Raw genomic sequence first — 25,753 nt, 5'->3', positions numbered from 1 at the left:
AAATGGAAAAAAATAAAAAAATAAACCTCTTAAACTTATAATGGGAGGCTACCACCCAGGTCACTACATTAAAGACAAAAACAAAACAATCAAATCAGAAAAACAAAACTTGGATGTGTTAACCTTTCTAGGGATATAGAATTAAGTTATACTTTCCTGTTTCTTTAAAAAGAAATTTTGCTGGACTGAAACTTTTCTTGCCAGCACAACTCACCACTCACTAAGACTACTTAAAGGATATCTTGCTCCAGAGTGTCTGGCTCTAATTTGAGATAAAGTAATAAATATATCTATGCTGTCATCTATAATTCACAGCCACTCATAGCATGGCTCATTGAATTCCCAGCCTCCTTCTAACATCTTTCCTCCAGGAAGGAAGATTCACAGCACTTTTCCTTCTTTTATTTAAATGATTACATTAACAACAGAAGAGAGGTTTGGGGTAGCAAATTGTTCTCAATCAACACCTAATAGAAATCTGCTTAATAATGTCCCTTTAATGAGGGAGGGTCTGCACTTAATTTTGATTTTGTGGGTTTTTTTTTTTTTTAGCTTGTTTTACATCTTGGAAAATGAGTACAAAGATAACCAATGTTTCTGGGGCTATCTTGACAGAGTTGTTCTCCAAATGTCACAAATGGCTTGGTAGAATGGTGAAAAATCCAGCTTTTCTTTGCTCCTTTGACCTGCTAATGCAACTCCATCCAGTGCACAAAGAAACACTGACAACCTACAGCCTGCTAATGAGACAGAAATCTCCAATCCTGGTGTCTTAATCCTGACTAATCAGCAATATGTTACATTCAAATTAATTTGTCCTAGTAACCCTTGGTTTTCATTTCCTTTAGGTAGATACTCATGGTGGAGTTTGGGGTGGGAGGCTTGTTTAGTAATGTTATAATTTCCCAAACTTCAATATCATTAATAAGGCTTATCAATTTAGGGACTGTAAAAGATTAATGGTTTTGGTCATTCAACAACCCTACAAGAAAAAGTAGACCAATTGATGGATTGATTTTGTAGTTTTAACATATCTGTTCTTGGGGACAATATTAAATTTTATTTTTTTTCTTATTTTTTAGTTACATAACAAGTAATGTAGTATATATAAATCTTAGCCCTGAAATTCTCTACAACACACATTTTCGGATCACTTTCCTGGAAGAGCTTAAGTAGAAGCCTATGGTCAAGTTTGGATGTTTCAGAGTGAATAGAGAATCATCTTTTAATATCTAATGATGAATCATTGACAATACTTTTAAGCGATTAAAGACTACCAGTATGCCAATTCTGTCTTGAAAGATCTCTCGAAAACAAAATTGGCACAATTATCTTCACTAAAATCATATAGTGGAGATATGCAATCAAAATAGCAAGTCATCAAATAAAACTAGCCCATGTAATCATATGTAGTAAGTGAATAATCTCTAATGAGACACTTAAAAAGTAGGGTTAGGATACTTTTTAAAAAGTAACATATTTCCAATTAAGTCAATATAGTTCCTCAGTTTGGAGTTTTATTCTCCTGTTCCAGAGGCCAATAAACAAACTGTTTAGGAAATACAGCATAAAAGTAAAATATTTATAAATGTAAAGTATGGTACACTTAGAATAGCCAAAATAATTTTATTTTAATTATCTTTTACTAAATAAAGATAAGGTTGAGATGTTAATCTACTGGAACAGGTTACTGACCATTAACTTCAGTTAATGTTTAATTATTATGGCTTTTTTTGAACCTCTATGTTTCTCTTATAAGTTTATCCATTCCTCCATACATTTAAAAATGAAGTGCATCTTCATAAATCATTAAGTCTTGGCTTCCAGAAATATATTTTGTGTATAAAGACATAAAATTTATGGTTTGCTGAGCTTGCTTTTTTTTCTTACTAAAACACATAAATAAGCAAAAAGAAAAAAAACACAAATGTCAATTCAGGTAAGTTCACTAAACAGGGGAAAATTAATTGAGTTAATTAATGGATATTATGAAATCAAGCTAGTACTGATGCAGCATTTAACAGTTCACGTAAGTTTAGTAGTTTCACCCTGAGGTTCATTAAAGTATTTGTAAGGATGATGCTTTCTCTTTGGAGTTCCAGTACTCTTACTCAAAAAGCATAGCAACTCTGCTAATTGAAACAAAGGTTCGGCATAGTAGAATTGTAGCTAAGCCTGGATCAGGTTTAGTGAATCTTGTAGTTAAAAATACTTGTGCATCTTGTTAATGATGCACTAGGAAATCACTGAAAGTGAAAACACCCAGGAACATAGAATAAAATAGAATTTAATAACATAAGCAATATATGTAGATTTAAACAAAGTTGAACAACACAGTGAAGCCAGATATGGTGGCTCACATCTATATTCTTTTTTTTTTTTTTTTTTTTTTTTTTTGGCATTTGGTTTTTTTTTCTTTTTTTTTAAATTTTTTTATTCGATATGATTTATTTACATTTCAAATGATTTCCCTTTTCTAGCCCCCCCACTCCCCGAAAGTCCCGTAAGCCCCCTTCTCTTCCCCTGTCCTCCCACCCACCCCTTCCCACTTCCCCGTTCTGGTTTTGCCAAATACTGTTTCACTGAGTCTTTCCAGAACCAGGGGCCACTCCTCCGTTCTTCTTGTACCTCATTTGATGTGTGGATTATGTTTTGGGTATTCCAGTTTTCTAGGTTAATATCCACTTATTAGTGAGTGCATACCATGATTCATCTTTTGAGTCTGGGTTACCTCACTTAGTATGATATTCTCTAGCTCCATCCACTTGCCTAAGAATTTCATGAATTCATTGTTTCTAATGGCTGAATAGTACTCCATTGTGTAGATATACCACATTTTTTGCATCCACTCTTCTGTTGAGGGATACCTGGGTTCTTTCCAGCATCTGGCAATTATAAATAGAGCTGCTATGAACATAGAAGAGCATGTATCCTTATTACATGGTGGGGAGTCTTCTGGGTATATGCCCAGGAGTGGTATAGCAGGATCTTCTGGAAGTGAGGTGCCCAGTTTTCGGAGGAACCACCAGACTGCTTTCCAGAGTGGTTGTAACAATTTGCAACCCCACCAGCAGTGGAGGAGTGTTCCTCTTTCTCCACACCCTCTCCAACACCTGCTGTCTCCTGAATTTTTAATCTTAGCCATTCTGACTGGTGTAAGATGAAATCTTAGGGTTGTTTTGATTTGCATTTCCCTAATGACTAATGAAGTTGAGCATTTTTTAAGATGCTTCTCCGCCATCCGAAGTTCTTCAGGTGAGAATTCTTTGTTTAACTCTGTACCCCATTTTTTAATAGGGTTGTTCGGTTTTCTGGAGTCTAACTTCTTGAGTTCTTTATATATATTGGATATTAGCCCTCTATCTGATGTAGGATTGGTGAAGATCTTTTCCCAATTTGTTGGTTGCCGATTTGTCCTCTTGATGGTGTCCTTTGCCTTACAGAAACTTTGTAATTTTATGAGGTCCCATTTGTCAATTCTTGCTCTTAGAGCATACGCTATTGGTGTTCTGTTCAGAAACTTTCTCCCTGTACCGATGTCCTCAAGGGTCTTCCCCAGTTTCTTTTCTATTAGCTTCAGAGTGTCTGGCTTTATGTGGAGGTCCTTGATCCATTTGGATTTGAGCTTAGTACAAGGAGACAAGGATGGATCAATTCGCATTCTTCTGCATGCTGACCTCCAGTTGAACCAGCACCATTTGTTGAAAAGGCTATCTTTTTTTCCATTGGATGTTTGCAGCCTCTTTGTCGAGGATCAAGTGGCCATAGGTGTGTGGGTTCATTTCTGGATCTTCAATCCTGTTCCATTGATCCTCCTGCCTGTCACTGTACCAATACCATGCAGTTTTTAACACTATTGCTCTGTAGTATTGTTTGAGGTCAGGGATACTGATTCCCCCAGATTTTCTTTTGTTGCTGAGAATAGTTTTAGCTATCCTGTGTTTTTTGTTGTTCCAGATGAATTTGATAATTGCTCTTTCTAACTCTGTGAAGAATTGAGTTGGGATTTTGATGGGTATTGCATTGAATCTGTATAGTGCTTTAGGCAAAATGGCTATTTTAACTATATTGATTCTACCGATCCATGAGCATGGGAGGTTTTCCCATTTTTTGAGGTCTTCTTCCATTTCCTTCTTCAGAGTCTTGAAGTTCTTGTCATACAGATCTTTCACATGTTTGGTAAGAGTCACCCCAAGATACTTTATACTGTTTGTGGCTATTGTGAAGGGGGTCATTTCCCTAATTTCTTTCTCAGCCTGCTTATCCTTTGAGTATAGGAAGGCCACTGATTTGCTTGAGTTGATTTTATAACCTGCCACTTTGCTGAAGTTGTTTATCAGCTGTAGGAGCTCTCTAGTGGAGTTCTTTGGGTCACTTAGGTAGACGATCATGTCGTCTGCAAATAATGATAGTTTGACTTCTTCCTTTCCAATTTGTATCCCTTTGATCTCCTTATGTTGTCGAATTGCCCGAGCTAGTACCTCAAGTACAATATTGAAAAGATAAGGAGAAAGGGGGCAGCCTTGTCTGGTCCCTTCTTAGCATCCAGGAGGCTGAGGATGAAGAACAACCACAATTTCAACACCAACCTAGACCACAGAGTAAAGTTCTCCCTACACCAGAAATAATAATTACTATCAGTAATTAAATTTGAAGCAAAATTCTACAACTTATTTTATTTTGTTTTCTGTTGCAGTGTGATATTGTGTGAGTTGAACCTTCAACGAATGTTAAGTGTATAAGAGATAATTATAAATTATAAAGAAACTTATAGTCCCGGACTTCTTCCTTTTGCATAATAAAGGTCCGCTGTTTTAGTAAATATGCCAATAGAGACAGTGGTAAAAATAAAAAAGGCATTGTATTCCCTTTGAAACCTTTTGTTTGAGAAGAAAGTTAATTTTGGTTAAATTTTCCTAGGATACTGTCCTAGTTACATTTGTTGCTCTGATGAATACCCTGACAAAAAAGCATCATGGGAGAGGAGATGCTTTGGCTTATATATAACTGCAGGCTAAATCACTGTACAGGAGGCGAGGCATTGACTTCAACATCAGAAGTAAAGCAAGAACAAAGCTGTGTATACTTGCTTGCTTTGTTTACACAGCTAGCTTTCGCTACTCTAATTCAGACCAAGGACCAGTGCACAAAATAATTCTGCTCAAAACCTTTATAGTCTACTTGCATGAATTTACAGTCAAGACAATTCCCAACAGACATGCACACATACTAAGTTCATCTAGGTACCTTGACATTAAAACGTTCTGCCACTAATCTTAGATGGTGTCAAGCTGATAGTTGGTACTAATTAGTATAGAAGGTATTGGATATCATAACCTATTAGAAAAGTATTTGAACTCTACATTTAAAAGAAATGGGTTGTCTAATTCCTGCCCACAGTGAAGAATAGTAAGCAATTATTGGGATATCAGATATAGCTCCTATAAATAACAACTCATAAAACCTATTCAGGGATATCTGTAATACATATTTAGGTACTTTGGAAGAAAATAAAAGTTTCATATTTCTCAAGTCAACTTTTCAATGTTTTTATTAAAGATTGTTTCATGAGGAAACAAGATATTGTGCAAGAGACAAGAACAAAGAAACCACAAAAAATGGAATGACGTATACGCTTCAGCAGCACATACACTGAAATTGGAACTATTCAGCGATTAACATGACCCCTGCGCAAGGATGGCATGCAAATTCGTAAAGCCTTCCAATATTTTAAGCAGGGACTAGACAAGGCTGACCACTCTCTTCATACCTGTTTGATTCAGTACTTGAAAGTCCTAGCCAGAGCAATTTGCAAAAGGAGGTCAAAGGGATACAAATTGGAAAGGAAGAAGTCAAAATATCACTATTTTCAGATGATATAATAATATACTTAAGTGACCCAAAAAATTCCACCAGAGAACTCCTAAACCTGATAAACAACCTCAGTAAAGTGGCTGGACATAAAATTAATTCAAACAAAACAGTAGCCTTCCTCTATTAAAAGGATGAAGAGGCTGAGAAAGAAATTAGGGAAACACCCTTCACGATAGTCACAAAAATATAAAATACCTTGGTGTGACTCTAACCAAGCAAGTGAAAGATCTATATGACAAGAACTTCAAGTCTCTGAAGAAAGAAATTGAAGTAGATCTCAGAAGATGCAAAGATCTCTTATGCTAATGGATTGGCAGGGTTAATATAGTAAAAATGGCCATTTTGCCTAAAGCAATCAACAGATTAAATGCAATCCCTGTAGAAATGGGACCTCATTAAATTGCAAAGGTTCTGTAAGCAAAGGACAGTGTTAATGTGACAAAAGGGCAACCAACAGATTGAGAAAAGATCTTTACTAGTCCTACATCCCATAGAGGGCTAATATCCAATATATACAAAGAACTCAAGAAGTTTGACTCCAGAGAACCAAAAAACCCTATTAAAAATGGGGTGCAGACCTAAACAAATAATTCTCAACTGAGGAATACCTAATACTTCGAAACACCTAAAGAAATGTTCAACACTCTTAATCAAAAACTCAGGACACAGCAGATGCTGGAGGGGATGTGGAGAAAGAACACTCTTCCATTACTGGTGGAATTGCAAGCTGGTACAACCATTCTAGAAAGCAGTTTCGCAGTTCCTCAGAAAATTGGACATAGTACTACCTGAGAACCCAGCTATACCACTCCTGGGCATATACCCAGAAGATGTTTCAATAGGTAATAAGGACACATGCTCCACTATGTTCATAGCAGCCTTATTCATAATAATCAGAAGTTAGAAAGAATCCAGATGTCCCTCAAAGTGTAATGCATACAGAAAATGTGGAACATTTACAGAGTGGATACAACTCAGTTATTAAAAACAATGAATTCATGAAAATCTTAGGCAAATGGATGGAACTAAAAAATATCATCCTGATGTGGTAACCCAATCACAAAAGAGCACACATGGTATGCACTTACTGCTAAATGGATATTAATCCCAATGTTTGGAATACCCAAAAATAAAATTCACAGACCATGTGAAGCTCGAGAAGAAGGAAGACCAAAATGTGCATACTTCAGTCCTTCCTTTTTTTCCCCAGAACTTAGCCAATTTATTTTTTTATTCGATATATTTTTATTTACATTTCCAATGATTTACCCTTTTCTAGCCCCCCACTCCCCGAAAGTCCCATAAGCCCCCTTCTCTCCCCCTGTCCTCCCACCCACCCCTTCCCACTTCCCCATTCTGGTTTTGCTGAATACTGCTTCACTGAGCCTTTCCAGAACAAGGGGTCACTCCTCCATTCTTCTTGTACCTCATTTAATGTGTGGATTATGTTTTGGGTGTTCCAGTTTTCTAGGTTAATATCCACTTATTAGTGAGTGCATACCATGATTCATCTTTTGAGTCTGGGTTACCTCACTTAGTATGATGTTCTCTAGCTCCATCCATTTGCCTAAGAATTTCAAGAGTTCATTGTTTCTAATGGTTGAATAGTACTCCATTGTGTATATATACCACAGTTTTTGCATCCACTCTTCTGTTGAGGGATACCTGGGTTCTTTCCAGCTTCTGGCAATATAAATAGGGCTGCTATGAACATAGTAGAACATGTATCCTTATTACATGCTGGGGAATCTTTTGGGTATATGCCCAGGAGTGGAATAGCAGGATCTTCTGGAAGTGAGGTGCCCAGTTTTCGGAGGAATCAACAGACTGATTTCCAGAGTGGTTGTACCAATTTGCAACCCCACCAGCAGTGAAGGAGTGTTCCTCTTTCTCCACATCCTCCCCAACACCTGCTGTCTCCTGAATTTTTAATCTTAGCCATTCTAACTGGTATAAGGGGAAATCTCAGGGTTGTTTTGATTTGCATTTCCCTAATGACTAATGAAGTTGAGCATTTTTTAAGATGTTTCTCTGCCATCCAAAGTTCTTCAGATGAGAATTCTTTGTTTAACTCTGTACCCCATTTTTTAATAGGGTTGTTTGGTTTTCTGGAGTCTAACTTCTTGAATTCTTTATATATATTGGATATTAGCCCTCTATCTGATGTAGGATTGGTGAAGATCTTTTCCCAATTTGTTGGTTGCTGATTTGTCCTTTTGATGGTGTCCTTTGCCTTACAGAAACTTTGTAATTTTATGAGGTCCCATTTGTCAATTCTTGCTCTTAGAGCATACGCTATTGGTGTTCTGTTCAGAAACTTTCTCCCTGTACCGATGTCCTCAAGGGTCTTCCCCAGGTTCTTTTCTACTAGCTTCAGAGTGTCTGGCTTTATGTGGAGGTCCTTGATCCATTTGGATTTGAGCTTAGTACAAGGAGACAAGGATGGATCAATTCGCATTCTTCTGCATGCTGACTTCCAGTTGAACCAGCACCATTTGTTGAAAAGGCTATCTTTTTTCCATTGGATGTTTTCAGCCCCTTTGTCGAGGATCAAGTGGCCATAGGTGTGTGGGTTCATTTCTGGATCTTCAATCCTGTTCCATTGATCTGCCTGCCTGTCACTGTACCAATACCATGCAATTTTTAACACTATTGCTCTGTAGTATTGCTTGAGGTCGGGGATACTGATTCCCCCAGAATTTCTTTTGTTGCTGAGAATAGTTTTAGCTATCCTGGGTTTTTTGTTATTCCAGATGAATTTGAGAATTGCTCTTTCTAACTCTGTGAAGAATTGAGTTGGGATTTTGATGGGTATTGCAGGAAAGGCCATTTAGAGACTGCCCCACATGGGAATCCATCTCCATCTCGTATACAGTTACCCAACCCAGACACTATTGTGGATGCCAACAAGTGCTAGCTGACAGAAGCCTGTTATAGCTGTCTCCTGACAAAGCTTCTATTCGTGACAAACACACAAGTTGATGCTCACAGCCAACCAATGGACTGAGCACAGGGTTCCCAATGGAGGAGCTAGAGGAAAGAACCAAGATCCTCAAGTGGTTTACAATTCCATAGGAGGAACAACATTGTGAACTAACCAATACCCCTAGACCTTCCAGGGACTAAACCACCAACAAAAGAGTACACATGGAGGTATGCATGGCTCCAGCCACATATGTAGCAGAGGATGGCCTTGTACATCAATGAGAAGAGAGACCGTTTGTTCTGTGAAGGTTTAATGCCCCATCTTAAGGGAATGCCTGGACAGGAAAGTAAGTGGAAGTGGGTTGGTTGGTGAGCAGGGGGAGGGGGAAAGGTATAGGGACTTTTCAGAGGGGAAACCAGGAAAGGGGATAACATTTGAAATGTAAATAAAGCAAATATCTAATAAGAAATGTCATGAAAGTGAAAGCTTTTTAGAACATTATTAATGTCATATGTATTTTCAATAAAAATATAAATAATATAAATAATTATTGAATTATTTTTTAATTTCTTACTTCATTTTGTTTTGTTTTGGTGTAATTATATCACCTTGTGCTAAAGTGTTGATTAAGACAATGTTGTTTACCCAGATGAGAGCACTGAGAATTGGTTAAATAAATTTTCCAGTTGTAGACATTGAACAAAATGGGAAGCAGTTACTGAATTCCATATTTGTAATAACTGGAAATGTCTACAGTATGCATTTAGAAACTACTTGGAATAGGTTAGCCTCTAGGAACTACTGTGAGAGATTATATAAATTATAATAAGTGTGGTGAGAAGACTTACCTGAACTTTAGGTAACATCACCCAATAGGTCGTCATCCTGAACTGAATGAAGGTGTAATGCACGTCATTTATTTATATCTATTCTTCTTCTGTATCTCAAACATTTTCATATATCAACACAAAGGAATTATTATATTTTAATACTAAAGGACTTTCAATCACCATACAGTTGTTTTTGCTATGAAATGATAGTAAAATTGGAAGTGAGAACAATCCTTCGTTTAGTAGAAATTTAGAAGAAAAATTAATTTAGAAAGAAGCTGAAAGAAAGCATCAAAATCTGGCTCAGGAGTTAGATTTGTCTCGAACCCCAAAATGAGGTGAGCAGTAAAAAAGTAATAGGATCATATTTTTTCTCTTTGTACATATGAAAGCTTATAAATAGGGAAGCAAATATATTTTTTGGTAAGCGATGAGTGTAAAGGAAAATGAAGAGAACAACAGACTAAACAAGACAAAGAACAAATGTATGTCAGGATATTGCTCTCCTTAAAACTTCGGTGTATATGAAACATACTTCATTTTTCCATTCCATTGATTAATATCATATACTCATTGATTTTTAGTGTGTGTTTATCTTCTAAATGCTGGTATGCTTTAACTCCTTTTTGGTTTAACATTTTTGTTCACTTTACTCCCCAACCACAGCCTTCTTCCTTACCCTCTTACCAGTCCCAACCTTACAAGTCCCTTCCCACATTGCCCCTTACCCTACTGCTTAGAAAGGGGAGTCCCTCTTGGATACCACCTCACCCTGGGGTATCTAGCCCCAGTAGGTCAGGGACATCCTTTCACATTGAGGCCCAACCTGGCACTCCAGGTGAGGGTTGGAGAGGATCCAATGGCAGGAAACAGAAACTGAGACAACCCCCATACCGGTTGTTAAAGGAACCATATGAACACCAAACTGCACATTTGCTGTGAAGCTGTACAGGGTATAGGTCCAGTTCCTGCATATTCCCTGGTTGGTAGCTCAGGCTCTGTAAACCCCTGTCCCAGATTAGATAACTCTGTGTGTCTTCCTGTGGTGTCCTAGGCTTCTCAGCCTTGCTCACTTCCATCCTCCACTCTTCCAAGACGTCCCATGCTCTATCTGATAATAGGCTGTGGGTCTCTGCATCTGCAGACACTTGCTGATTGATAAAGCCTCTCAGGGGAAAGTTATGCTAAGTTCCTATCTACAAACCTAGCAGAGTATCACTAATAGTATAAGGGGTTGGCTTTCTCATATGGGACAGGTCTCTGGTTGGGACAGTCATTGGTTGGCCACTCCCTCAGTATCTGTTCCATCTTTGTCCCTGAATATTTTATAGGCAAGACAAATTTGAAGTTGAAGATTTTTTTGGGGTTGATTAATTTCACCCTGCATTCTCTGAAAGTCCTGTCTGTCTATATCCTCCTCTGTAGGCATCAAGACTAGAGTCATCCCTATAGAGTCTGTATCCTCTCCTGTCCCAGGTCTCCAGCTAGTAACCAGAGATTTCCTACCCTCAGTGATTTCTGTTCTTATTTCCAGCCCTCTCTTACTTTCCCTCTTCTCACACCTTCCTCTCCTTCCTTCTTTTCTAACCAGTTCTCTCTCTCTCCACCCACCTCTGATGAATTTTAGTTTCCACTTCTGAGTGAGATTTGTAATGTTCCCTTGATCTCTCCTTATTTTCCAGGGTTTTTTTCAGGGTGGGGGGAGACTATGGATTATAGGATAATTGTCCTACACTTTATAGTTAATATTCACTTATAAATGAGTACATACCATACCATGTATTGCTGGTTCTCATTTACCTCATGCAGAATGATATTCTCAAGTTCCATCCATTTGCCTGAAAACTTCATAATGTCTTTGTTTTTAATAGGTGAATAGTATTCCATTGTATAGATGTACCCCATTTTCTTTATCCAATATCAGTTGTAGGACATTTAGGTTGTTTCTGGTTTCTGATGATTCCAAATAAAGCTACTATGAACATAATTGAACATATATCCCTGTGGTATAAAGGGATAACTTTTGGGTACATGGCCAGGAGTGGTTTAGCTGGGACTTGGGATAGAACTAATTCTGGTTTTCTGAGGAACTGTCAAATTTATTTCCGAAGTGTTGTACAAGTTTGCACTCTACCTAGCAATGGAGGGGCTTTCTTCCTGCTCCACATCCTTGCAAGTATGTGCTAACACTTGAGTTTTTGATCTTAGCCCTTCTAGCAGTTTAACATGGAATCTCAGGTTTGTTTTATGTTGGGTTTCACTGATGACTAAGGATGTCAGAGGCCTAAAATATGTGGGGAGTTGCACAAGACTCATTTGTGATACAGGAGCATCAGTCCTTGCATTGGAAGAATCAGCATATTTGTGCAAGTAGCTGCAATCTTTTTTCTTTTTGCTCTGTGTTCTTAGTCCTTGTTTTAAACACTTGAGATCCACATTTAGTATTTGTAAATTTACCAAAATTATGCAGAAAAGTTGACTGATAAAGAGCAAGGGTAACTTACCTGTAAATCAAGTAAAATTTTTTAAAAGTAAAACATTTCTTAGAATTGCTTTGAAGATTATGCAATACCAAAGGCACTGCATTTAGCTGAGTGACTACTGTAAACACAACAAAAATTTTAGGACATGATATGGATAACCCATTTTACTTATCCATAGTGTTGTAAAAGATGTTTTATCAAGTAATAGTTGAATATGTTAAAATTAAAGCATATGATAGAAAGCTGTAGGAACCATATTTTGATTGGGAGATAGAATAAATATAATCTCGGGGCTTGAGCGGATGTGGGGCTCAGTATGCTATGCTAGCATATGCCTGTGATCCTAGCACTTTCAGGTGAAAGCAGCAGAATCATGAGTTTAAGGTCACCCTGAGCTACATAAATTTAGTCATACAAACTAAAACAGAAAGAGGAATGTAGTGACTGAAAGGAAAAATGAGACATGCAGAATGAGAAATTTAGAATCAGAATCCTTATCATACATGGTGGCAGAAAAGGTAGTAAGAGTACATACTGCTAAATAGTAGGATTAGAAACAATGTACAGGGTCATTCCACTAACACTTCAGTGAATATGCATAGTACCAAGAAGTGGGACCAGTTAGGAAACAATTGCCCATGTCTAGGCAAGAATGATACTGGCAGCACCAGACTGGTGGACAGTCTGGCAAAAGATGACTGAATTCTGGCAGCATTTTGAAAGTAATATTGATAAAATTTGATGATTGATTTTATATGGGACTTGGAAAAAAGTAATAAAATGTGGAAGACATAAGTGTGGGCAATAAGAGAGGTTGTTTACTGAAAGAAAAATAGAATAAGGAAGGAAGAGTGGAAGAATGGAGCTTAGGAGTTTCGGTTTCAATAAATTGCCACAAACCAAATTGAAAGGTTATCTTCATTCTAAATGTTAACTATGAGTCAATAGTTTTAATGTAATCATCATTGTGTTAAATGTCAATGATTTCAGTTAATTTTTCTTATGTAGAAATACTCCTGTTCTGTTTCTTCATGTAACTTTATATTGAATCACACTTTTATGAGTTAAGGGTGAGGAAGCTGTTTCCAAGCTTCTCCAATGGATTCAAACCCAGTTATGTACTGGTAAGCAGTAATTATACAGTTAAGTTAAAAAAAATCTCTCTTCACTATATTCACTGGTTGTTTTAATATGAATTATGGGCCAGATGATATTTGAAAACCTGTTTTTTAAAGACTAGAAGTATCTTTCACTGTTTAAGAGACTACTTAAAACTTCTTAAATGTCAGATGATTTTATTAGCTTTCATTTAATTAATATTCTGTTGAAGATTTGGAAATATAAATACCATTATTCTTTTAAGAGTTGTTTTTAATGCTAGGTCAAATATTTTACTTACAAATGCAAGTAGGGTATGTGGAAAATTTCAAAACACACTTCTTATAGCAAAGACAGATTCTGTATTTAAGAATACGTAATACATATGACAGTTTCATTCTCTTATTCATTCCACTATGCAGCAATATAGCAACCTTAATTTTGTACTTTTATATCTAAAACTTCAATTGTGTATTCTTTTCTTGTTAGAAAATTTAATTTAAGAAAATCAAGATGATTTCCTCTAAAGTAGAGAGATCCTTTGGGCTTGTGTATAAGATATAATTATCTAATAGTGTCCTTGACCCTGGCTCCCACAATCCTTTCTCCCCCTCTTCTGAAAGATTCCTGAGCTCCACCTAATGTTTTCTGTCTGTCTCTGCATCTCTTCCCATCAGTTGCTAGATGAAGCCTCTCTAATGACAACTGGGCTAGGTACCAATCTATGACAATAGCAGACTATCATTATGAGTCATTTCACTGTCTTTGTTTTTCCAGTTATAATTCAGTCTGTACTAGGGCTCTGGGCTATCTAGCCTCTGGGTCCTGTCTCTCTAGGTATGGGTCTCAATCTGGACAAGTTATTTGCTGTCCACTTCCACAATTTCTGTACTATCTTTATCCCAGCACATATTGTAGCCAGGAAACATTGTAGGTCAAAAGTTCTGTGTTTGCGTTGGTATCACAATTATTCCACTTGGAGTTTTGCCTAGTTAGAGGAGATAGCTGGTTCAGGCTCCATATCCCCCACTGCTGCGAGTCTTAACTAGGTTACTGTCGTAGATTCCGGGGAGTTTCCATTGCATGAGGATTTTAGCTAGACCCTGAGGTGTCTCCCAATTCCAGGTGTCATCTGTTCCAGATTTCCAGATCTCTCTCTCTCTCTCTCTCTCTCTCTCTCTCTCTCTCTCTCTCTCTCTCCCCACCACCACCCAACCCCCCATCAGACTGACACCACATAAATACACAGAGAATTAACTTACCTGGGCTCCTACAGGCCCATACAGACTAAACCAACAGCTAGGGATCCTGCATAGGTCTAGCCTAGGTTCCCTGAATATCTGCTACAGTTGTCTAGCTTGGTCTTTTTGGAATCTCCTAACATTAAGAGCAGGGGATTTCTCTGACTCTTTTGCCTGTACTGGGAAACCTTTCTGTCATATTCAACTGCCTTGTCTAGCCTTACTATGAGGGGATGTGTCTAGTCTTACTGCCATTGGATGTTCTATGTCAGGTTGTTATCCACAGGAGAGGTACCCTTTTCTGAAGACATACAGAGGAATACATAGGTAAGAAGTAGGGTTGGAGAGACTGGGAAGAGAGGAGAGAGAGGAAATTTTGGTTATGATGTAGTATATGGGAGAAGAATAAATAAATACATTGTAAAAAAAAAAAGTCATCATATCCAGAATAGAATTAGAGCCCAACACTGCCAATAATTAGCTGTGTAGTATTGTAGTCCTCACCACAGAGATATGATAAACCTCAGAGGCTTTTCCTGAAAATTTATTTGGATGATTATATATATTTTATTTGTGTGTGTGTGTGTGTGTGTGTGTGTGTGTGTGTGCCTGTCTGTCTGTATAAAGGCCACTCTGGGAGGCAGGACATACTCAAAAGAATGCTTATATGCATTTTCCTTATACTTGTTAATATTATTACTGTAGACTTTGAAGAACTTGTTCTAGCTGTTATGTTTTAATAGTGAAAATTAATTTTGTGCCCAGTCTCATATTTAACAATCACAAGATTAAATATGAAAATTTCTTTTAAAAGGCTAAAACAAAACATAATTATCCTGTAAGAGAAATAGAATATTAAGACCTTTCTATCTAGTAAACTACAACAAACCTAATTTTAGGCAAAGACAGCAGCATTAGGAATCCACAACCATCCTGGGTTATATTAAGAGATCTGTATCAAACTAAAAAATAAATAAATACATAAAACACAAATGTGTTTTGTTTCTAGATTGCTTAAGTAGTTGAAGTTAGTAACACCTAGGAGGTCTTATTATTATTGTGATACTGTGTAAGATTAACTGGGGAAAAGTTGCATGGTTTTATGAAGTAACCATAGAATTCCAAACCCTGGTTTTAGAGAAGTCATTAGACAGAATATACATATTTCTTAGTATATCTCCCATTTGATTTAGCAGCATATTTTTATTGTACTCACTTATTTTTGGCATAATCTTTCCCAATAACAACAATATGAAAACAAAGAATAAATATATATTTATTCCGGTTGAAAAAGATAGAAGCCCCCTGTGATAGTTCAGACCAAAGAGCAGCACAAAGTACAGTGATGTTTGTTGAAAATAGATGAATCATATTTAGAAACAATTGAAAGGGATTGGATTTAGTTGTTATTTTCCTTTTAGGTTAATGGAAATGAGGAAGGTAATATGATTCAGCAAATTGACAAAGGAGATTAGTCATCACAAGTGCACTTTTAAAAATAGGTGAACATTATATATCAATATTTTATATAAAGTTTCTATAAATATGCTTATTATTTTCCTAGGGGGGCTATAATAGCTTTTCTGGATGGTAAGGAGCGCCTGAAGTAAAATTTTATGACCTACTTATAAACTCCTAAAAGAATGGTTTAGAATGGAAAGATGATAGGACATTTAATATCAGCATTTAAATAGAAACTTCTGAGTCTCATATTTGTTTGAAAATAGTAACATCAGTTAGGGTATCTCCCAGAGGCATATTTTCTTTAGCTACATCTCAGAGTACAGCTTATTCCAACAATGTGCTGTGTATCGGCTCAATGTCAATACTAAATACTGTTCTCCATTATCCTCCTATTTCTATTTGAGAACTTTTAAGAATCTCCACACAATAATGTGTCCATAGAAATTGTATTTAGGGTTAAGTTTTCCATTGATCAAGGTTGTAAGGCAACGCATGTCCTTCCTTTGAGATGAGAAATTCTAGAATTTAATGACTAAAGAGATCTTAGTAACTTATTTTAGAGAAAGTGTTATTTGCCTTATCTAAGCATAAAACTATTTATCATTATTAGAATAAGCAAATGTATTATTATAAGAGCACATAAGTTACTTTGTGTTTTATATGAATTATTTTAATTCTGAGCAAAGCCATGAGTTGTGATTTGTTCATGATTTTTAGTGTTTATCAATTAGAAATGGTGAAAATCATTTTGTTTATATTGAAACAGCTGACAGATGAGGAGTTCATGGCTTGGCTGTTCTGACACCATTTTTTACACACACCCCCACACATCCTTTAGAACAGCAGGAGTATTTCATGATACAATGCAACTTTTTCAGTGGCAGAAATCTGAAACTAATCACTTTAAATACTAAAATCACCAAATTTGTAAAGACCATTTTTTAAAATTTATCAGGTAGAGAATATTTAATTACTTAAACGTTCCAGTGAAACGAATAAGATTCCCAGTGTGAATTTCAGTGAGTTTACAATCAGTGATGCAGTGTGACAGTTCACAGTTTCCATGATATCCAGAGGAACCAATGCCGCTGGATGTAATCCTGAGCTCAGTAGGAGATTAGGGAGACCTAAAGGTCACCTCTCCCTCAAATCTACACGGCTCAGTGTAGACCCAAAACAACGTAGGCCTGGAAGAGTTTAGGATGACAGCAGCATAGAAAATCAGAAAGCTTGCTGGCGTGTCAGCTGAGCAGATACTACCTGCCAGATATGCTCCGTTAACTAGTTTATTCTCTTTACATCCTGATCACAGTCCTCCTCTCCTCACAGTTCCCCTCCCCTTTCCTTCTCCTATGAGAAGGGAAAGGTCACCTCCTGCTACCAACCCACCCTGGCCCCTCAAGTCACCCCTGTATTAGGCATATACTTTCCTATGGAGGTCAGACAAGGCAGCCCAGTTAGAGGAACAGTATTCACAGGCAGACAACAGAGTCAGAGGAAGCCATGTCTCCACTTGTTGGGGGACTCACAAGAAGACCAAGCTGCACATGGTTAGTGGTTCAGGCCCTATGAATTCCCAAAGGTCCAGGTTAGTTGACAGTATTGCTTTTCTTGCGGAGTACCTATCACCTCTCAGTTCCTCAATCCTTCTCCCACCTCTTTCAGAAGACTTCCCTAGCATGAACTAATGGTTTGCTATGAATCTGTGTATTCCTTTCAGTCAGCTTCTGGGTAAGCCTCTCAGCTGACAGTTATGATAGGCTCCTGTTTGCAAACATAACAGTATCACTAATAGTCTAAGGGATTGGTTCTTGTCCATGAGCTGGGTCTCAAGTTGGGCTAGTTCATTAGTTAGCCATTCTCCCAGTCTCTACTCCATCCTTGTTTCTTCACTTCTTGTAGGCAACACAAACTTTTGATGGAAGCTTTCGTGGGTGGGTTGGTATACTTATCCCTCCACTGGGATTCCTGCCTGCATGACAGATTTTTAATAGTCTTTATCTGCTGTAAAAAGGGAGCATCTTTCATGGGAAGTAAGAGCTGCGCAAACTAAATATTTAAATATAGTTAAAATTATACTGGTTGAAGAAAACAGCAGCAGTCAGTTCTCCTCTAGGATCCATGACCTCACCAACCACAAGCGCTTGGCTAGGTTTATTGTAGGGGTGTGCTTTTCCTCCTATTGAGCCTGACTAATCTAAGCTCCTTGGCCTTGAATAATTGCAAATGAGCTAAAAAAAACTAACAAGGGACCCTCAGAACACTTGTTCATGTTCTCTTCTGCCATGTAATATATGTAGTCAGATGGTCACAATTATGATAATTAAAGCATTTATAAAACTCATATTCTGTATAACTGAAAAACATTAGCTTTACATTTAACTGAAGCAAAGCAAAGAAATATGGTGCAATTTCTTTACATGCGTGTGCCCTGGTAAAATTTTGCATACAAAGGTTTAATCATAGTTTTATGTGTTCTGAACTTAGATAGGCCACACTAAGAGAACATACTCAAACTACTTTTATTATTTTACCATAGGAGAAATATTTTTCAGAAGTTTGTATTTATATATAAAATATTTTCAATAAAACTCGTGACTATAATTATGTAAAACATTTTTATAGTACAGATATTTTCCTGTCCCATACTAAGGTGTCTTAATATGCTTGTTGGGTCTCAAGTACAAAACACATAAAATGAAGGACTCAGTAGAAGTAAGTTTTGTTCCCATTATGTGATATATGGAACACATGACTGGGGATATCATAAATGCCTGCACATGCTGGTGTTTTCAGAAGCAACATTTGGGACTGATTTAAGACTTCCCTAACTTTTATTAAATGTCATTTGTGTTACTGTTTTGTGATGGACCATTTTATACTTTTAGCAAGTTTTTAATCTAACTTACTGGTCACAGTTCTTTGAAGTAAGTGACATAACTATTACTGGAACCTATTAAAACCAATGTAAGACAATGAAATGTAAAGACCTATATTCGGCTAAACTCAGACAGTTACCCCCATTCATAACCCATTTTTCAACATAACCCAGGATTGTTAAAATGATAACCTGTTTCATAAATGTAAGCAAATTAATGTGAACTACTTGTCTCTTCAGTTGTTTAATAATAAAAGGTAGCAACAGCTAACATTGATAAACTAGTTGTACTGAAAACAACCATGGGTACTTGGTAGGACATGGGCACCGGGTACTTCATTTGGCAATATGTGCTGTAGGTTTTATTTAGAAGGAGTAGTTATTATTGCCTTGTCATTAAAGGCAAATCATATAGATGAAAATACAAATATGTATATACTTATATAATTTCAAGAAAAACAATCACTCTAGAAACATTAAATTCTAAGTCTATTGAATGAGGATGTATAGACGTCTTCAGAAAGCCTTACCCTCTACTCTGTAACAGAAAGCTGTAGTCAGTCAAATGCCAAAGATGGCTTTGTTTTCACCATGCCTGTGCATCCTTGCATGCCTTACCCCCAGGCTTTCCTTTTTAAACAAATAAGCACATAATATACGCAAGAAGTTTTCCATCCAAACTGTGTAAAAGGGTGTAAAAGTGTTTTTCTTTCCTTCTTTTTTCCTCAAAAAGAGCATTTCCTCAAATGTTCTAGAGACACAAGCGTGTAGACAACGGTCCCTTACAAAATGCCAGGCAAGAATATCTCCTGATGTTCACTTTTCGTTATCCACTAGAAGTAATATCATTTTAAATATGTTGTATGCAAATTAAAAATAAAATATTACCAGGGCCAACTTATTATATTCTCCAGTTTTCACATCCTGGTACAAATATTTAAGAAAGTAGAACTGGAGATTTCTTTTTGGAAGATCCCTTAAATTGTATAAATGATCTGTAGTCATCTTAAGTGTTATTTACCAATGTTTTCTGCTTAGGTTCAAGAATAATTTTTACAGCAAAAATTAAAAATAAAATTATTTGTGATATGTCTGCAGGATTATTCTGAATCAGACGAATCCTCAGAACTCTGATAGTGCTTGTCATTCAAAATGCTCAGAGTTTAAGTAAATATTCCAGAAAAACTGCTTCTTCTGTTTTGTTTTTTAAGTGTTTTATGTGAAAATAAAAAAAATCTTATTTAATTGTTCACAGTTTCTTATTCTTCTGTAATATATGCATATAGCAGTCTCAAAGGAAGTTTAAAACAAAATCTTTGAAACTTTGGAATTAGCTATAATTTGTAAAATGTAGAGCCCTAAAACATCCAAGGAAAATGAAGTTTACAAAGCACTTAGATATTAGTAGAAATGAAGCAGCTTTCTCAAGGTCACAAAGTAATTGACTAGAAAAGAAGTACTGTAATATCTTTGTGGTCTTACTTCTTTCCATTGGATATCTATGTCCATTAATCAGTAGTGAATATAGGAGCTGTTAGAACTCAATAGCGTCAGGTCACCTATTTAAAAGGGGAAAAGTGTCTAACAAATGCTGTCTGGTGAGGGGAGTGGTCTTACCCTTAGACATCATTGGAAACAATTTGGGAGTTTTTCATAGGGCCACCACACAAAGAAAATATTGAAAATTTTCTTTTAATGTTCATGCTAGAGCAGAACAGAAGTTTTTTGCAAAGCTGTCAGACACAAAGGTTTGGTCTCATCTTTACCAAGGACTAAGGCAGAGTTATCACAAATTTTACTTGCATATATTATATACTCCAATCATTTTTTTTATCTGTAAGTCTAATGATATGAAAAGATGTGAACTAAGAAACATACTGACTTAGCCCAAGTGTCTAAAGCAGGATGTTATCAGAGCTTTTTATTGCTATACTCTACATAAATGGACAAAATCTTCAGATATTTCTTAATTGATTACTTGTATAAATAAACAAAGTTAATGGAAGGTTTTGAAGTCACTGGTAAACTTGTGGCCAGAATCCATAACAGGAAGAATGTTTAGAGGCATCTCATTTATACACTGTTTATATTTTGCAAAGCTGAGAATCAGTGACCTCTCTTACATTGTAAAAGTTTAAAATTCATCTCCATGCTACAAAGCATGTCTAAGAAGCGACATCATAGACTTTTATTCACTTAGATAAAATATAATCAAAGCAAAGCCTAATTAAAAATTCATGTATATCATTTGACTCAGTCTTAATTATTGCTGCAATGCAGAAGTCCAAGCTAATTTTAACATATGCCAGAAAAGTCTTACTCAAAAGGATCAGAAATAACTTTAAATATAATCACTTTGTATATTTTATGTAACATTTCCTATGTATTTTAACCTATTTATTTCTACAATTTTGTCCTTAACATCTAAATCTATTATTCTGAAACCGACACTAATTTTCTTAAGCATAAATGACATCACATAGTCTCAAAAATCATTAGCCAATTTCTTCAGGGTTTTTAAATTTTATACAGCTGGTAGAAATTATGGGTATACAAGATAAGTTTTTAATAGAGAAGTTACACAGGAGATAATGTCAACTGATTGAGCTTGTCAGAAATGTTAAGTGGCCTTCACACATCCCCCTGGCTGTAGAATGTCATTTCACACTCCTGCCAATCCATTTAGTAGTCAGTCAAGCAATGTGTGGCACTTCTATCCCATTTGCAGAGACATGCAATAAAAAGTTAAACAGAAACTGAAGGTTAGATCAATATTTTTTCTTGTTGATATCTTTTATCTTCTTTCGGAAATCTACAGAATTTTTCATGTTCTAAGAACCTTACAGATGAGACAAGGACGCTCTTTAAGTACACATTGTACCACACTAGAATATGAGTAAATTAAACAGCACTTCACTTTACTACTGAGCACAGTCCTCCGACTGACTCCTTGGAGAGGAATTTTTCAAAGCCTTGGTATTACACCGTCTCTGGATCAATCTGTGTGCTACATAATATTTAGATACTGTCCTTAATACTACAGGGTTCTTTTCACCTCAGGGTAAAATGTTTTAATTTTTCAAATAACTTATAATATCACTCCCAAATCTCCCTTGTTAAATTTTGCCTCCTGCATTCAGATCCCTATCCCTTACTTACTCTGATGTGTGCCTCCCTAGTCACTCCCAGTGAGTTTTCACTTTCTGAGCTCCAGACATGTAGAAAGGGGCACAGTTTACTCTATTTTATTTACTTCATTTTTTATTGATATAAAATAAGCAGTCCCGTCTCTTATTTTAAATCACTTACTCTTTCTCTCTTTTGAAAATTTTTTGATTAAATTATTTTGACAATTTCAGCCCTGTACATAGTATACTATGATCACATTTGCTCTTCCACCTCCGCTTACCCCTTTTTGTCCCTTGCCTCTCTCCCTGTCTCCATACAAACTTCTGTCTCACTTTCCTGCCTGCTTGATTCATTTTTGTTTGCTACATAACAAAAGTTTATGTTTCTCTTTTCTTCCGTTCTATTGACAAATGTTAATATAATAGCAATATCGTAGGATTTTATCAAGTGTATTTGGATGGTTCAATGTTTATAGATTTCTGTTCCCTCACTCCCTCTCTGTCTCTGTTCATCTGTCTCTTTCTCTCTGTGAGTGTGTATGCATGTGTATATATGTTATCACATTTGTGTGCATGCACTATAAGGCATACTCACCAGAATGACCTTGATACATAAATGCCTATCCTTTTACCAAGTTCTTCCACATATGCATGTAAACAAAATTGTGATGATAAAACATTAATTTTTATGACCTTGTTGACTTAGAATATCAGTGCTTTTTGTCCATTCTTGATAGTGTCATTCATTTTGTATATCCTTGCCACATACTCTGTCACTGTGGGAATTTTACACATCAAATCAATACCCTCTTATTTTACTTTTAGACTTGATATCTATTTTAACATTTTCATATGCCTAAACATTGTTTATATTGTTTATATTATAATAATTCCAATAAGAAAAGAGAAGTGAGGAGAATGATGACATACTAAGTAGTCTTCATCTGCAGAGCAGGGATGGTTTGAAAGAAAATATGCTAAAATACGCATCAACTATTATGTTTATTTGCAGCAGTATATTGACAGAGCTATTCTGATTCCAACATTAGAGAAAGGTTAAGATTCATAGTACAAAAACTGAGGTTAAGAATGCAAAGCAACTGATGGAGCAACAATTTCAACACTGCACCTGATTGGTCTGATGACTTATTAATTATTAGACCCCAGGCATAATTGGTATTGTCTAATGTTCTATGAGGATTTCATAATAATCAGTGGGTCTATGGCTCTCTCTGAAGTCACAATTACAATAAACAAGACTATCACTTACACCATTTAAATGCATATTTATTTTAGTAAATGTCTATATGTTAAAGCAAAAGTAAAATTTGATATATTTTTCTGTTATCTAACTGTATATTTTGTAATTTTTGTTATTATTATAATCTTTAATATAATTAAGGTAATCAGATCTTCTGTTTATAGGACATACAGCATTACAGCATGTGCCTGTTATGTTGTAAATATTTACTTATCCTTAAATCCTTTCTTGTTTTGTTTATTAAACTTAACTTTATAAGTTTATAAACAAAACATTTATTAACATGTTTGTTGATAAACAATGTAGTTTATTAAACTACACTTATGTGTAGACTTTTAATATTACAGTCATGTTAACCCTTTTATATGACAAATTGATTCAATCACAATTTTTACCATCTGAGACTTAACTTATGAAAACATTTTAATGATGGATAAATGTTAACTAATTCTTGAAGAAATGTGCTTGCAAATATAAACATAGTTGGTTATATAAATGAATGTAAATGAAATCTATTTTAGAAATGCCTTACTGCATAAAAATGTCTTAGAGATAGGAATAGCAAAAGGTTTTGAAAATAAAATGAATGTACACATGAAAGGAATTTGGAACAAAATGAATAGAAAGTTATACAGAACTAGACTTTATAAAAATATGCAGTTTTATTATAAATTTTAAAATATGGTAATTACTCTGAAGGAAAATTATAGAAAGGTTGTATATATGTAAACAATCGTGGTAAAAAGAAAAGTTTAGAAAAATTAATAGAGAAAAATTACTTATGCATAGGGAGCATAGATATTCATGGCATGATGTTTGTTTTTTTTTTACTTTACTTTTTACTCTTTGCAATGCTTGATATATCTAATAATTATTGAGCATCAAACACAACTATTAATTTTGAACCATTAAATTTAAACATTAAGAAAGTGTCATTTAGAAAAAAATGTGATAAAAAAGGTTAGATTTACTAATTTTTCTTCGAATTTTGAAGGTTGTTCCATATGCACTGCAATGATATTTTTCCTCATATCAATATGAAAATTATTTAAATAAGCAAGTATTTGAATTTGAGTATTCACTAAAAACCCAAGTAAAGTTAATACTGCCATCAACTTAGATTAGTTTTATCTAATCAAAATGATTCCTCCCTCCTATGATTCTTATCATTTCTAGCATCAGATCTGGCACGTGGCAGCAGAAAAAAAAATCACTTGAGTGCTTATTAATCTAATTCCTTTTTCTCTGTATTCCATGATCAGTAGTCGCTTCATCTGAGTTGATATTTGGGTCTTATTAAAGTCACTCTCTAAAGTGAAAGTTTAGTTCTTCCTTTAATGGCTTCAAAGACAAATTTCTACCTAACTTCTACTGAACTCTAAAAGGGGTTGGTGGTTTCATTATCAAAAACCATTTCTCATTTCTCTACTAATTTAAATCTATGGTATAGATTTTCTTTAGTGAGATATTAACTTGTAGTAAACCTCTTCCAACCATGTTCTCTGAGTTTGGAGGTATTGAGTGAGTGGCTTTTATGTTAGCACTGCCTTGTTGCCTTGTTCCTACAATACTTTGTGGGATTTGGGAGCAGAATCACATTTCCTTTATTAGCCTGTGTATTCTAGTTCTCCTTGTTGCCACTCTCTGGCCTTGACTCATTACCAGTGGTTTCCAAGCATCACTGAAACATCTGTTTATAGTATTTATCTTCTTTATTTTCATCATAATTTGAATTTTTCACTGTATATCTATAACTCAAGATATTGCTATAATTTTCATAATCTTATCTTTAAAATATCTAAAAGCCTAATTTCAATTTGAATTATATAAATTTATATTGGCCAATAGCAACAGATAGGAATTGTATAATATATTTAATTGATTGATATAACTAGGCTTTCCCATTAATTTCTTGTCATTCACAATGCTGAATAGATAGAAAATTTTATATATATATATATGTATATATATATATAAAACATGTGTTATATGCATATAAACACATACATGCACACATATACACACATATACATGTATATAACAACAATTAATAAAAGAAGAGGCCATAAACTTGAAAAAGAGCAAGAAGTGACTAATGGGAAGGTTTGGAGGGAAGAAATGAAGGAGGGAAATGATATATTATAATCTCCAGAAACAAAAATTTTTTTATTAAATTGTATTATTATTTACATTCCAAATGTAAATTCTCCTTTCCCAGTTTCCCCTCCAAGAGTTCTTCACTCCATTGCCCCTGACCTTTGCCTCTAAGAGGATGCTCCCTCCTCCCCCACCCCAACCCCCTCATCCACCCACCATCACCTCAACCCCCACATCCCCCTTTCCTGGGGCATCAAGTCTCTGACAGGATTAGGCTAATTATCTCCCACTGAGGCAGTCCTCTGCTACAAATGTGTGTAAGGGTGGGAGGATGTATGCTCTTTGTTTGGTGGCTTAATCTCTGGGAGCTCCCAGGAACTGGGTTAGTTGATACTGTTGGTCTTCCTGTGGGGTTGCAATCCCATTCAGCTCTTTCTATCCTTTCCCTAACTCTTCCATAGGGGTCCCCAACC

General features: G+C 35.7%; 1 protein-coding gene and 1 pseudogene across 1 annotated transcript in view; both read left to right on the top strand.

Moving 5' to 3' along the window:
• Positions 1-25,753, top strand: part of Dgkb (diacylglycerol kinase beta) — a 750,451-nt gene that overhangs the window by 481,423 nt on the left and 243,275 nt on the right. The window lies entirely within an intron of this gene.
• Positions 5,633-5,732, top strand: LOC127688086 (uncharacterized; annotated as a pseudogene).

Source organism: Apodemus sylvaticus, chromosome 6 (assembly GCF_947179515.1).
Source record: "Apodemus sylvaticus chromosome 6, mApoSyl1.1, whole genome shotgun sequence".
In the NCBI taxonomy this organism is placed as follows: domain Eukaryota; kingdom Metazoa; phylum Chordata; class Mammalia; order Rodentia; family Muridae; genus Apodemus; species Apodemus sylvaticus.
This window is presented reverse-complemented; position numbering and strand designations above follow the sequence as displayed.